Here is a 15,664-nt window from a genome sequence, read left to right as displayed (position 1 = left end):
TCAAGTTATCTGACTAAAATATCAACACAAATGGTAAGCAGTATTATAATCTCAAGATTCACCCACATTGTTGCAAATGGTACTATCTCATCTTTTCTTATGGCAGAATAGTATTCTATTGTGTATGTAGACCACATCTTCTTCATCCATTCATCTATTGAAAAACACTTTGGTTATTTCCATGTCTTGGCCACTGTAAATAAAACTGCAATGCATATTGGAGCACATATGTCTTCATGGATAAATGTTTTCAGATTTTTTGGGGTAGATACCTAGGAGAGGGATTGCTGGGTCATATGGTAATTCTATTCATAATTTTTTGAGGAACCTCCACACTGTCTTCCATAGTGGCTGCACCAATCTGCATTCCCACCAACAGTGTATGAGGGTTCCTTTTTCTCCACAGCCTCTCCAACACTTGTTACTGTTTGTCTTGTTGATGATAGCCATTCTAACTGGGGTGAGGTCATATCTCATTGTGGTGTTTATTTGCATTTCTCTGATGATTAGTTATGCTGAGCATTTTTTCATTATGTCTATTGGCCATTTGTATGACCTCTTTGGAAAAATGTCTCTTCGGATCCTCAGCCCATTTTTTAATTGGATTGTTTTTTGTTGTTGTTGTTGTTGTTGAGTTGTATGAGTTCCTTGTATATTTTGGATATTAGCCTCTTATTGGAGGTGTTGTTTGCAAAAATCTCCCATTTGGCTGGTTGCCTCTTTATTTTGTCGATGGTTTCTTTTGCTGTGCAGAAGCATTTCAGTTAGATATAGTCACATTCATTTATTTTCGCTTTTACTTTCCTTGCCTTTGGAGTCAAATTCATAAAATAAGTCAGACATATAAAGTAAAGAAACATGATTTCACTGATATTTGGTATATAATACTGAAAACAACAAGAGAACAAGACAAACAAATGAAGAAACAAAAACTCACAGACATAGATAATAGTTTAGTGGTTCCCAGAGGGTATGGGTTGAGGAGGGTTCTAGAAGAGGGTAAATGGGATCAAATATATGATGATGGAAGGAGAACTGAGTCTGGGTGGTGAACACACAATGTAAGATATAGATGATGTATTACAGAATTGTACACCTGAAATCTATATAGCTTTACTAACAATTGTCTTTAATTTAAATAATTTAATAAATTTTAATTAAAAAAAAAATTTAATAAACTTTAATTTAAAAAAATGATCAGCAGTAAAAGTAAAATTCAAAAATATGCTTATAAACTAAAGTGATTATTTAATTCTTCACTAAAGTGAAGAATTGAAATGATTTAAAAGTTGCATGTAATTAATTGAAGACATGGAAACAAAACTTACAACTAAAGCCGTACTTATAGAAATATATAACATAAGAAAACCTATTAAAAAACAAAATTACATCACGAACAATAACAAATTTTGATTCTTTGAAAAGACTAATAGGAAAATTGTTAGCAAAACTAATTATAAAAGAGAAAAAAGGGTTGAAGTAAGCAACATTATGGACAAGTGCGTATTATCTACAAGTGTAATCTAGGATTTAAAATAAAAAACAGTACCAACAAATTTATTGAAATATACTTAAAAAATAGATGAAATGAACAATTTAAAATAAATGAATTACCAAAATTTCCCCAATGAAAAATTCTTAACTGAATAGAAAAAATAAAATAATAAAGTATCTCTATTTACCATCCCCTTTCTAATCTCCTTCATTGCTCAGTCAAGTGGTAAATAATTTTATCTTCTGAAAGAATACTTGAGAGGCTAGAATAGGAGTGTAAATGATGGATCTTATTTTATAAAAATAGAATAACCATAATAAACAAACTTTGTAAAGGAAAGATAAACAAATCACAGATCAATTTTATTTATGTAAATAGGTGAAAAACTCTAAATAAAAGGTGAAAAAGTTAGATCCATCAATTTATATGAAAAATAGTAGTATATCATATCCAGAAATGCAAACATAGTTAGTTGAACAACAGAAAAATCTATGAATGTAAATTAAAGTTCAAAAATCATAAGCTCACCTTTATAGAGTAAGAAAAGCATTTGCTATATCTGGTTTTCTCTCTGTTCCTCAACATGCCAGGTGAATTGCTTTTAGGGTTTTTTCATTGATTGACCCTTCTGCCTGGAACACATCCACCTCCCAACATCCGCAAGTCCTTCAAGTCATTGCTCCAATAAAATTTTGATGACACCTATCGTGTCCACTCTACTTAAAATTGAAGTCCACCCTCCTTTCCCTTAACCCCCTTAGCCTACTTTTGTTTCTCTTTTTACTCTATAGCACTTATCACTTTCTAACCTGTTGCATTATTTAATTATTCATTATGTTTATTGTGATTGTTTGCCTTCTCTCACCCCACCCCAATAGATGATAAATTCTATGAGAGCGTGGCTCTTTATCTGTTTTGATTACTGTTTATCTCAGGCACACATAAGTATGCCTATTTTTTGTAAGTGCCCAAAATATATTTGTTGAATACTTTAAAAGTGCAATAAATAAGTAATGGAAGGAGTTTATTTAATATGATAAATAGTATTTGCCAAATAAACAAAACACTTCAATGTGAATGGTTTTCAGTTATCACACATTGTCGAGCTTTACCAGTTGAAAACAATATTGAAATATTTTCGTAGTGCTGTAAAAACACCTGTGCCCTGAATCCCCCAAGTGCCTTCTTTCTGTTATTTCAGTCACCCTTACCTTCATCTTGGGACCCTGGTCCTCTCTATAATCAGTTTCCTTTGGTCAGTGCCAATTACAGCTTTTAATTACATAAAATGAAATATTTTAATATTACCATTAGTTGGATCAAACATGAAAGTGAATGAATTCACCCCAAGGAGAGTATGGAGGGTAAAGAGACATAAGGACCAAGGATAGCACCTTAAAGGGATCAACATTTAGAAAGTGGAGACTGTAAAGAAGATAGATAACAGTTACCAAAGATGTCAGAAAAAACTGTCAGCATTTACTTTTATAAAGGTAAAGGAAAAAGAACCTTTCAGCTGTCATGTTTTCCGCAAGTGATTGTTGAAGTTGTGTAAACAACATTGTTGTGAGTTTGTAAACCATACTAATTGATTTGATTGCTTTGACATTTGTCACTTTAGCTAACCCATCCTCTATCCATAAAGAGATCAGATGATCTAGTTATTTGCCTAGCTTCTACCTCTGGGCACCTCATCAGTTATGAATATGTAGGTTGAATAGAATATTCACTAAGTATTTTGGGATTGTGCAGACTTGTGTTTCATAAAAATTTTGAAACTATAAACCAAATAACATTTGGTAAAGACTATAATATAACAAAATTTTGTATTAGAATAAAAAAAGAATTTCCACAATATACTGCATATATAACAATATAACAAAAGGAATTAATATATTTTCATGATATGAATTGATTTCAATACTTTCCTTTAATACTGTCACTTAAAAATTTTTTTTTGTAAATCTTTGAATTTTTTTCTGAACTCTGATGCTGTATCTTTGGAAGATTTTGCATAACACGGTAAATTGAGGAATTTGGTGGTTAAAAGTAGGTGTAAAATTCAGAAAGTGATTTAGGTAGAGGCAGGTATTTATAGTATCTAACAGATGCCTTCTGACTGTGTGAACTTGGAGAACGAAAGTCTCAGATTTTTCTTCTACAACATGTGGCTAATAACTGTACCTACAGGGTTGGAGTAAGAATTAAGAAAAATAAGCCATGTAAATTATTATATGCATTGCAAAAGCACATACTTAACATGGAATCAATATTTGCTAATATTATTAAATACAACATGGCCAAAAAGACCAGACTTCCTTTACGTGTAGTTTGAAATCTTCTTCCAAGTTCTGCTTGTCCACTTCTGTGGGCAGCCTCTCCTCCCATACCAATATCATGTGGTCATCTTCCACTCTGTGACAGAGACAGAACTCAGTAATTATTAGCTGCAAGATAGCAATTGAATGTTCAATCTTTAAACGGTCTTTATCATTAAATTTAAAAGTGCATACTTTTTATCTCCGTGATTGGGTTTCCCAGACTCTCCTTTTGGGATCCTTCCACCCCCACTCCACTGCTTATTTTCAAAGGTGACAAGCCCTTGTGTTAATTCTCAGTTTTCCTCCTGTTAAAATCTACATATTCATTACAGGCTTACAGGACACCATAAAAAATAAAAATGTAAAAAATGAACTCTGAAGCCAGCCAGATCTAGATTTAAATCTCCATTCTTACGTTGAACTAGCTGTGGGATTTTCTACTTTTTTTTTCTGAGTATCATCTCTGTATAATCTCTCAATTAGGCAAAATCACCTCATTAGTTAATTGAGAAGATTAAATAAGCCATTTTAAAGCCCCAGGTACTTAGTGGGAAACTCAATAGATGCCTTCTCTTATTTCTCCTATTTGCCATCAAGACATAAATTGGCATTAGTCATTTTTGCGAGTATCACTCCACAAACAATGTGTGACTTGTAGCTTTGTGCATGTATTTGTGATAGATGTCAAACATCAGTGAAAAAGAGTGAGGAGCGAATACATACAGGCAAGGAGGCCTTCCTGCCACTAAGGTAAATCATTCCTGCAAGCATGCAGATAACTTTGTTTCCCACAGAAAAGCTGAATCCCAATTACTGAGGACATAGCTCTACTTACTTATTTTCTTAAATTCTTCACAGTTGTGATTGGTAATATTTGCACTATATCTCAATTTATATATTATATGTATATATATATATATATATATATATATATATATATATATATATACACATACATATATATATGGAGAGAGAAAGAGAGAGAGATCGTGGAAATTATACATATATAATGACATATATATACATATATATCTATATATGTATATATACCTATATCTATATCTATCTATCTATCTATCTATCTATCTATCTATCTATCTATCTAAAATCATACCGTGTTTCCCCAAAAATAAGACCAGCTCTCATATTAATTTTTGCTCCAAAAGATGCATTAGAGCATATTTTCAGGGGATGCCTTATTTTTTCATGTACAAAAATCTACATTTATTCAAATACAGTCATGTCATCTTCTTCTGGAACATCATCATAATGTACTAAATGTGTCCATCTGCCTGATGATCTTAACTGGAGCTCATTTTTGGGGTAGGTCTTTTTTTCAGGGAAACATGGTATATGAGGTCTGACAATTAAGTTCGTGAACTTGTTGCAATGATGTTGCTAACCTTTTTTTTATCAGAGGGATTATTCAATATGAATTTGTACCAACTGGACAAACAGTTAACCAAGTTTACTATTTGAAAGTGTTAAAAAGGCTGTGCGAAAAAGTTATGCGATCTGAACTTTTTGCCAACAATTCATGGCTCTTGCATCACAACAATGCACCAGCTCACAGGGCACTGTCCGTGAGGGAGATTTTAACCAATAAACAAATACTGCATTTAAACACGCTCCCTGCTCACCTGATCTGGTCCCCAATCACTTCTTTCTTTACCCAAAGATACAGGAAATATTGAAAGGAAGATATTTTGATGACATTCAGGACATCAAGGGTAATCCGATGACAGCTCTGATGCCCATTCCAGAAAAAGAGTTCCAAAATTGCTTTGTAAGGTGGTCTAGGCACTGGCGTAGGGGCATAGCTTCCCAAGGGAAGTACTTTAAGGTGACCATAGTGATATTCAGCAATGAGGCATGTAGCACTTTTTCTAGGATGAACTCGAGAACTTAATTGTCCGACCTCATATACACAGGGGGTGCAAAAAAAATGTATACAAGTAGACACTTTGGTCAACGTTGCTCAAGCAGTAGTTTGCTGTAATCAGAAGTGTCTGGACGCTGATGGTAACCACTTTGAGCACCTCTTGTAATTATAGAAGTCAAACGTTACTTGTATTCATCTTTTGTTATCCGTATATATTGAGTATTACAATTTTAATACAATTTTCCTTTCTTAAAATGTGTGTACTTTTCTGGATATATATATATATATATATATCAATACAAATATTTGCCTGTCACCAACATGTGAAGTAAAAATCAAATTATGCAAGATGTTCCTTAAGAAGGTTATTGTAACTGTTTATGTTGTTTTCCTATGGGGCATCTGTCAGACTGTTTACCCATGGCAGGGGAGGAGGGGCCGACATCCAGGGGATCAAATCTAATTTAATTTAAAAATAATATTTTAAAGTTGGTATTGGAAGAAACTGAGAAAAAGCTCTCTTGGCTGCTTTGAAAGCTAAGGATTAGTAGCAAAGTGCTGACCTGAAATTTGGTCTTGTGACTTCTTTCCAGGAGATTTTTCACTGCATGAAAAACCTGTCTGCAATGGCCTTATTGTTTAATTCAATCTTAGTTGGCTACAAACTGTTAAAACATGAGGGATTGTTGGAAGGCCTAACAATATACGAAGGTATTTTTAAATGGTATTATTAATCATCTGGAAGTCAAAAAATGTCTTTCATGAAGTCTCTGAACCTTTCCTCTATAGCTCGTTTAGCATTTATTTAAAATTTTGCAAGTTTCGAGGATATAAATTTTAATCCTGTAGCATATGCCATGTTTAGGGGAAGATTCAGCCATTTTCTAAAGAAGGCTAAGCTTTGTGCTCAGTGACGTATATTTTAGGAATTCTCCACGTGGCTTAACTATGATTATATCTTGATTGCTACAGGAGGTAGGTAAGCCTTCACCTTGGAAAATAGTTGGAAGCCAAGGTACCAACAGAGGGTGAGGACCAGCTCCCCAAAACAGCCTTTTATAACCTGGCCAAAAATCACTGAGCGGAGCGCTATCTGGCCACCGTTTGACGGAGAAGCAAATAAATGCCCAGAGTACTTTCCTTTTGCAAGAGATGTACATGGCCCGTTTGGAGACAAAGCTAGGGAAGAGGCTTCTTTGAGTCACCCACTTCTAGTCCGATTACCAACTCTCAGAGAATATTCAGAGGGCTCGAGGTAGGTAGGACCATTTCTGTTGTTATCCTCGCTGAGACAAAGGCTGGGGATGCGGGGAGTGGGGTGGGGGCTGGCAACTGGTGCCTACTGTTTCGGTTGAGTGTGTTGGGAGGACCGATGGCAGGAGGATGTGTTTTGTTTGACTATGGAGCGGGCTTCCCCGGCCCATCCCGCTCCGGCCGGCCCATCCTGAGCACTAGGAGTCTGCGGCCGGGTAGCCGCAGCGGCCTCTGCGTCAAGCGGCGGTGGGGCAGGGAGGTGCAGCGCCCAGCCCCGAGACCTGGCTCCCTCCCGGCGCCGCCCTCAGCCTCCCCCTCTCCCCTCAGCCTGTCGGCGGCCGCAACACGGGCGGGCCGGGCACGTGGGCGCCTCCGTCACACCCTCACTCACACTCACACACACCCGCGCTCACGCACCCGCTCGCTGCATCTCGTGCTTCTTCCCTGGCGGACACACAGGGGCTCGCGAGTCTCTCGGTGCCAGCGCGCAGGGCAGCGACCCCCTAACCCACCCCCAGCACCAAACATTTGCCAGCAGCTGCTTTTTCTTTAGATAGCTCCTTTGCGGCCTCCGTCACAGCCAACCGGACCCGACCTCTTAGCCATTGCTGCTCCTGTCGGGACGTGGAAGCTGCAGGAGGCGCCGGTCAGACACACTAACGGTAATGACTCGCTCCTACTGCCGAGGGCACGGTTTAGGTGGGGTGGGGTGCACCGTGAGCCACCCTGGAGCCCGGGGACGCAGGACGCGAGCGGAATTGATGGCTGGATCCCAGGAAGCACTCAGAGTATGTCCTGAGGTGACGGGAGGGAGGGAGGCTCCAAAGCCTGGGCAGGGCAAAGCTGGGCTCAACGGGCGACCCCCCAGGCTCTGCGTCCTGCACGGACGGTGGAAGGGGAGTGGGGGAGGAGGAGGCAAGAGGTGGCGTGCAGGGGGAAGCACATGGGGCGAAACGTGCCGCCATCCCTCTTTGCTTCTCGTCGTGGAAATTGCCCACAGCATCCTCGAGAGACTAGTCATCTCCAAATCAAGTCTGGGTTGTCTGAGGGATGGCGTTCGACTGGTGCAAGTTGTACAGGAAAGTTGGGAGGGTCGGGACGGAGCGAGGCGCTCCGGAGGTTCTAGCTGAGTTGGAAGCCGATCCTTGCGCGGGGTGGGCGGTGGGGCGGGGAGAGGAGCCTCATTCCTCATCTGCTTCTTAGTTGCTTTTTCAACTACTGAAGGCGACAACCAAAGGTGGTATATTGTCACGTGACCCCAATTCCCTTTTGCCAGAGGCATCCTGCGATAAAGGTTCCTAAAGTGGACCTCTTCCGAGGCACGTGGCTACCGAAGAAAGCACAGCCCGTGTGTTTCTGCGCATCCAGGGATTTGAGAGGGTGGTGGTGCTAGGGTTTTACGAGAGGATGGCAGGAACTGGAAACCCAGACCGCTTCTACGTTTCATTCTCTGCGTGGCCTGGGCAGAGGACGGTTTGGAACGTAGGGAGAGCCTTTTAGTCGTAACATACAGGCACACCAGCCTTATAAGTAAAAATGAATCAAAACGCCGGAGACGCCCCCTGACAGGTGTCACCCACTCAGTCTCAGAGGATGTAGGAGCGGGAATTCTTTTCCGTTAAGCAGAGAAGCGGCGTTTGCCCGCTTTGGCGAAGAGCGAAGCCCCAGACTCGCGCTCTCCAGTGTCTATAGTTCTCCCTTTCCCCTTCCCTTCCTCTTCCCACGTAGGGAGATACTGGAGTAAGACTAGGCGGGGTCCGCACTCGGGCGTGGTGACGTTGGCAGTGTTTGGGTGCTTATGCAAATGACACTGCGACCGTTTCTCCCTGTCGGCAGTTTTTCTTCCAGGTCTTAAAGGTAGACCCAGTGTTATTCTGTACCATTTGTGTGGATCACTACGCAGAAACCGAGAGGACTGAAAGGATTTGCTTTATGTACTGCATTTGGGCGCCGCATCGCCCAGATTTTAAAGCTGTTCTACAGCTGTCAAGGCCTACTTGCTTTCTTGGGTTCCCTGGAGCAATGTGTTTGCTTTAGAAAATACCGTTCTCTGACGAAGCAACCCCACCCAGCTCCTTACCCAACCTAGGCCCCATTTCTGCGAGACGTGCTGAGATACAGACCTATTTGTCTTAAGCGCCTAGTACTGGGCTTGACTTGTAGTATGTACTTGCTGATGGACTGAAATTTCCTGAAGAGTATGTGTTTTCATTAAATTCGGAGGTTTGGACCATCAGACTGTATTTTATTTTTGAGAGTGCCTTTCCTATACCCATGATCAATAATACATGCATATTTATTGGAATAAAATATATTATCCCACTAAATCTTAAATTGAACTCATTGATGATTTACCAGCAAATGCAACAACAACGTATTCTTTTTTTTTTTTCAGAAAGACAGAAATTCACAGTTTTGAAAGGAAGATTACCTCTGTTGACACGTTTTCTTTTTCTGATTGCACATTTATATTCTTGATCCAAGAATTACTCTATACTTCCTATATGTGTAACTCAAGCTATAGTATTTTAATGCCATTAAAAGTCTTTATGCATGTTTATAGGAAATAAGTGCTCTGTGATCCAATTAATAAAATAAATAAGCGGTACTAACCTACTCTGCCCAGGCTTCCGTAACAAAATACCAAGAACTGGGTGGTTTAAATAAATAGAAATGTATTTCTCAGAGTTCTGGAGGCTGGGAAGTCCAAGATCAAGGCACTGGCAGATTCTGGTGTCTGGTAAGGAGTCCGCATCCTGGTTTATGGATGGTGTCTTCTCACTGTGACCTCACATGGTGAAAGGGGCTACCTAGTTCCCTGGGGTCTTATTACTTCCCAAAGGCCCTACCTCCTAATTCCATCGTCACTGGGGTGAGAACTTCAACATGAATTTGAGGGGGGAGGACACAAACATTCAAACCTAGCAAATAGTAAAGACTTGTTGAATTGCACTATATTTATTTGAGATACCAATAATCAGATGGATGCCTTACTTGTCAATTATCGAAAATTTAAAATTAAATTAGGATAATTACTCAAATCTAAACTCTATTTTTATAATAATTGATTTACCCAGTGACCACAGTTCGAACTTTACTGTGTGCCTGTGCATGTTAGAAAGTATCCTTGTCCTGTCATAAAATAAATTTGTGTATGAATACACAAGAAATTTTCATTCTTTTTAACTCTGAGGTTATCATCCAGGTAATTAAAAAATAATTGACTTAGAATGATGGAGGTCAAAGACTCCTTCTTGATTATCAAAAGCTTTGAAAAATTTTCTTAACTTCTTTTGGAGAGTATGTTAACTCTTATTACTACGTACATATGCATGATTGCATATAATAATATATTCCTGTGCAGAATAGATTTTAAAATAGTTTCTGAGCAGATGGCATTATTATCAAAATTCATAGGCATAGTCTGATGCATAAAAACATTCAAGGTTACATGGCAGGAATCTTTAGATTTATTTCCAATTTGCCTTATAACATAAAACAAGTCCTTCCTACTCTTCTAGACAAATTTAATAAAGAATTTTTAATAAACAAATTTATCTGCTTAAATATTAACTTTCACCAATTATGATTGTCTAAATATTTCTAGGTGAAAAACAAGCCCTGTAGACTGGGCTACAGTGATTTTAATTAAATTAATTGGGGTGACATTGCTTAATAATATTCTATACCATTATATAAGTTTCCAGGGTACAATTCTGTAAAACATCATCTATATATTGTATTCTGTGATCACCACCCAAAGTTTAGTCTCCTTCCATCACCATGTATTTGACCACCTTTACCTCCTACAACCTCCCCCATTCCCTTCCCCCTCTGGTAAACCACCATATTGTTGTCTGTTTTGTTGTTGTTATTGTTGTTCATGTGGTTCTTGACATTTTCTGTCTGACTTATTTTGTTTAGCGTAATACTCTCATGATCCATCCATGTTGTCGCAAATGGCACTATTTCATCTTATGGCTGAGTAATATTTCGTTGTATGTATATACCACATCTTTATCCAATCATCCATCGAAAGACATGTATGTTGTTGCCATGTCTTGGCTACTATGAATAATGCTGCAATGAACATAAGGTACATATATCTTTACAAATAAATGTTTTCAAAATGTTTGGGTAGATGCTCAGGAGAGGGATTGCTGGGTCATATGGTAGCTATATTCTTAATTTTTTGAGGAACCCTGCTACTGTTTTCCATAGTGGGTATACCAAGTTACATTCCCACCAGTAGTATATGAAGGTTTGTTTTCCCCCCCACAACCTCTCCAAGACTTGTTATTTATTCTTTTATTAGTAACAGTCATTCTAACAGCTGTGAGGTGGTATCTCACTGTAGTTTGGATTTTCATTTTCATTGTAGCTAGTGAAATTGAGCATCTTCTCAAATATCTGTTGGCTGTTTGTATGTCTTCTTGGGAAAAGTGTCTGTTCAGGTGCTCTGCCCATTTTTTAACTGGATTGTTTGTTGTTGTTGAGTTGTATAAATTTTTTTAATAGATTTTGGGTATTAGCTCCTTATCAGAGATATTGTTTGCAAATATTTTCTCCCATTTGGTTGGTTGACTTTTTGTTTTGTCGGTTTCTTTTGCTGTACAGAAGGTTTTTAGTTTGATATAGTCTGAGTCATTGATTTTTGCTTTTACTTTCCTTCTCTGGGCGTCAAATTTATAAAATCCTCACTGAGAGTAAGGTCCATAAGTTTAGTATCTATGTTTTCTTCAATGCATTTTATTGTTTAAAGTATTTTACATAGGTTTGGTTAATTTTTAATTGACTTTTGTGTATGGCGTCAAATTGAAGTCTAGTTTCATTGTTTTCCATGTGGCTTTCCAATTTTCCCACTACCATTTATTGAAGAAGCTTTCTTTTCCTCATTGTATGTTTTTGGCTCTTTGTCATAAATTATTTGTTCATATACATGTGGGTTTATTTCTGGAATCCCAGTTCTTTTCCATTGATCTGTATGTCTCTTTTCCTGCCAATGCCATACTGTTTTGATTACTGTAGCTTTGTGGTGTCACTTGAAGTTAGGGAGTAGGCTACCTTCAGCCTTGTTCTTTTTTCTCAGGATTGCTTTGGCTATTCAGGGTCTTTTGTGGTTCCATACAAATATGCTGATATTTTGTTCTATTTTTTTTTTAAAATGCCATTGGGGTTTTGATGGGGGTCCCATTAAATCTGTATAATGCTTTGGGTGATATGGCCATTTTAACTATGCTGATTCTTCCAATCCATGAACATGGGATATCTTTTCATGTCTTTGTGTGTTCTTCAATTTCTTTCAATAATCTCTTATAGTTTTCAGTGAATAGGTTCTTTACATCCTTTGTTAAGTTTATTTCTTGGTATTTAATTTATTTTATTATTGTTGCAAATGCAAATGACCATTGCAGGGTGGTTGTAAATACACAGTATTACTTGATATAGGAGAGAACTATTTTTTAGTCTTGAAGGTCACTTTATTTCATTGTGATTAATGATTAATGTGCTAAGATATCCTTTCACATAAGATTAATTGATTGTTATCTTGGAATAGAATGCTTACACTGGGAGTTTTTCACCTATCAAATTGGCAAAGATCAAAAAGATTTCTCGCTATATTGAAGAAGGCAGAGGAAAACAGGAATCTTATACATTGCTGTGGTACTGAAAATTGAGACAGCTTTGATCACAGGCAGTATTTACCAAAATTATAAAATTATATACCCTTTGATCAAGCAGTTCCACCTCTTGAAATTTATTCTACAGACATGCACATGCCATTAGTTACTTGAACACTGAAACAAATAATCAGAAATACCTAAATATATGATATACTATGGATTGTCATCATACTCATTGACAAAACACAAAATGAAACAAGCTATTGTACTGAGAGCAAAAGTTTTTGAAGATTTTTTAAGTGAAAAACCACAATGCAGAACTATGTATGTAGTATCAGTTGTGTAAAAAGAAACAGGTTGGATAGGTGAGGAAGAAACATATAGTTCGAATATATATATATATATATATATATATATATATATATATATATATATATATATATTAGCTTGAATATATACAAAATATCTGTGGAGAACTTTGGTAACTTACAGCGTGGTTGAGGTGGATAAGCTGGGTGTAAAGGGTGAGAAGATATTTTTCACTCTATGCCCTTAAATACCATATTATTATATTATTTATTTAAAATATAGACTAAAAATATTCTAAAGTGAAAACAATACCAAATACTGTTCGGAAAACAGTGTGCAGGCATTGTTTTGAAATGATTGAGATATAATAGTGGGTATTTTGGCTCCATGATTTTCAGAGTTTCTGAATTTACAAGAACATTTTCTCTTTCAACATTCTTAATAATAAAATTATATTACAGCAGCAGATGACATTTAGTAGATTCACTTTAGCCAGTTATATCAGCATAAACATGCATACGTTTTTTAGTGAGTTGACTTTTTAAAAAATTGTATTTTGAGGTGGTCATAGATTTGCATGAAGGTGTTAGACAAAATACAGAGTTCTTGTGTGCCCTTGAGGCAGTTTCCCTTAAAAGTAACATCTTATAAAGTTATATTACAGCATCATAGTTAGAATATTGACATTGATAGAGTCAAGTTACAGAACAGTTCAATCACTATAAGGATCCCTGTGTTGCCCTTTTACAACCACAGGCACTTTACTCCTGCCCCCAACTCCCCATTAACCCCAGCTAACCACTAATCTATTCTTCATGTTTATTATTTTGTCATTTCAGGAATGTTACCTAAATGGAATCATGCAATATGCAAGCTTTTGGAATTGGCTTTTTCCACTCAGCATAATTGTCTGTAGATTCATCCAAGTTGTGTGTATCAGTAATTGGTTTGTTTTAAATTCTGAGTGGTACTCGACGGTATGGATTTACTAGAGTTTGTTTCAGCATTCACCCATTGAATGACATCTGGGTTTCCAGTTTAGGGTTATCATGAGTAAAACTGCTTTGGACACGTGTTTACAGATTTTATGGAACATAAGTTTTCATTTTTCCAGGATAAATGCCCAGGAGTGTAATTGCTGGGTTAGATGGTAGTGGCGTGTTTAGTTTTCTACAGAGCTGTATCGTTTTACGTTCTCACCAGTAACGTATGAATGATCCTGCTTCTGGGTATTCTTGACAGATTTGATTGTCACTATATTTTAGTCATTCTGATAAGCATGTAGTGGCATCTCACTGTAGTTTTAATTAACATTTCCCCAATGTCTAATAATGTTCAACCTCGTTTCATATGCTCATTTGCCATCCACACGTCATATTCATTGAAATGTCTCTTTATGTCCTTTGCCCATTTTCTAAATTATTTTTAATTACTAAGTTTTATGAGTTCTTTATAGATCCTTAATATGGGTTCTTTCTCAGATGTGTAGTCTGCAAATATTTTTTCCCAGTTTTTAGCTTATTTTTTCATCCTCTTTAGTAGGTTCTCACACAGACAAGAAGCTTTTTAAGTTTCAAAGTTTAGTTTACCAATTTTTGCTTTGATGGATTCTGCTTTTGGTGTCATGTCTAAGAATTCTTTGCTTAGCTCAAAATATCAAAGATTTTCTCTAATGATTTGTTTTTAAAAGTTTTATAGTTTTATATTTTACATTTAAGTCCATGATCCATTTTGAGTTAAATTTGTGTAAGCTGTGTGGTTTAGATCAAGTTTATATTTTTCCCTAGGAATGTTCAGTTCCAGAACTATTTGTGAAAAGGGATATACTTTCTCCGTTGAAATTGCTTTTGCACCTTTGTCAAAAACCAGATGAGCATATCTGTGTGGGTCTATTTATGGGTTACCTTTTTTGTTCCATTGATCTATGTGTTTATCCTGCCAACCTCACACAGTCTTCATTATTATAACTATAAAATAAGTCTTGAAATCAGGTAGAGTAATTATTCCTACTTCATTCTTCCATTTCAAAGTGTTGTAGTTATTTTAGTTTTTTGCTTCTTTGTATAAATTTTAGAATAATGTTTTCTATATCTAAAAATAATTGCTGGGATTTTGTAGGAATTGCATTAACCCTGTATATCAATTTAAGAAGAGTTTGACATATTTATTATGTTGAATCTTCCAATCCATGAACATAGTATGTCTGTTCGTATGTTTAGGTCTTGAATTCTTTCATCAATACTTTGTACTTTTCAGTACATAAAAGTACTGTCTGTGTTTTGTAAATTCCTTGGGATTTTCAATGTAGACAATCAGAATGTCTGCAAATATGGAAATGTTTCTTTCTTCCAATCTGTATACCTTATATTTCCTTTTCTTGCATTATTGCACTGGCTAGAATTTCCAGTAGTATGGCAAACAAAAGTTAAAGAGTGAACATTCTTATCTTGTTCTTGATCTTAAGGGAAAAGTATTCAGTCTTTCATTAGTAAGTGTAATGTGAACTGTACATTTTTTGCAGACAATCTTTATCAAGCTGAGAATGTTTCCTTCTACTCTTAGTTGGGCTTTATTTATTTATTTTATGACAGTTTTTAATCATGAATGGATATTGAATTTTGCAAAATGTATTTTCTGCATCAATTGATCATATGATTTTTTTTCCCTTTAGCTTGCTATTATGGTCTACTACATTATTGACTTTTGAATATTGACTCACCTTGTATACCTAGAATAAACCCCACTTGGTCAAAATATATAATTCTTATTATATGTGTCT

General features: G+C 36.7%; 1 protein-coding gene across 1 annotated transcript in view; it reads left to right on the top strand.

The window, feature by feature from the left end:
- Window positions 1-6,652: 6,652 nt before the first annotated feature.
- Window positions 6,653-15,664, top strand: part of SLC6A15 (solute carrier family 6 member 15) — a 45,522-nt gene continuing 36,510 nt past the window's right edge. The window contains exons 1-2 of the mRNA XM_074325337.2: window positions 6,653-6,953; window positions 7,506-7,614. The gene's annotated coding sequence lies outside the window, so the exon portion shown is untranslated. The remainder of the gene's footprint in view (window positions 6,954-7,505; window positions 7,615-15,664) is intronic.

This window comes from Rhinolophus sinicus, chromosome 1 (assembly GCF_057876585.1).
Source record: "Rhinolophus sinicus isolate RSI-liver-muscle chromosome 1, RSI-T2T, whole genome shotgun sequence".
Classification (NCBI taxonomy): domain Eukaryota; kingdom Metazoa; phylum Chordata; class Mammalia; order Chiroptera; family Rhinolophidae; genus Rhinolophus; species Rhinolophus sinicus.
This window is presented reverse-complemented; position numbering and strand designations above follow the sequence as displayed.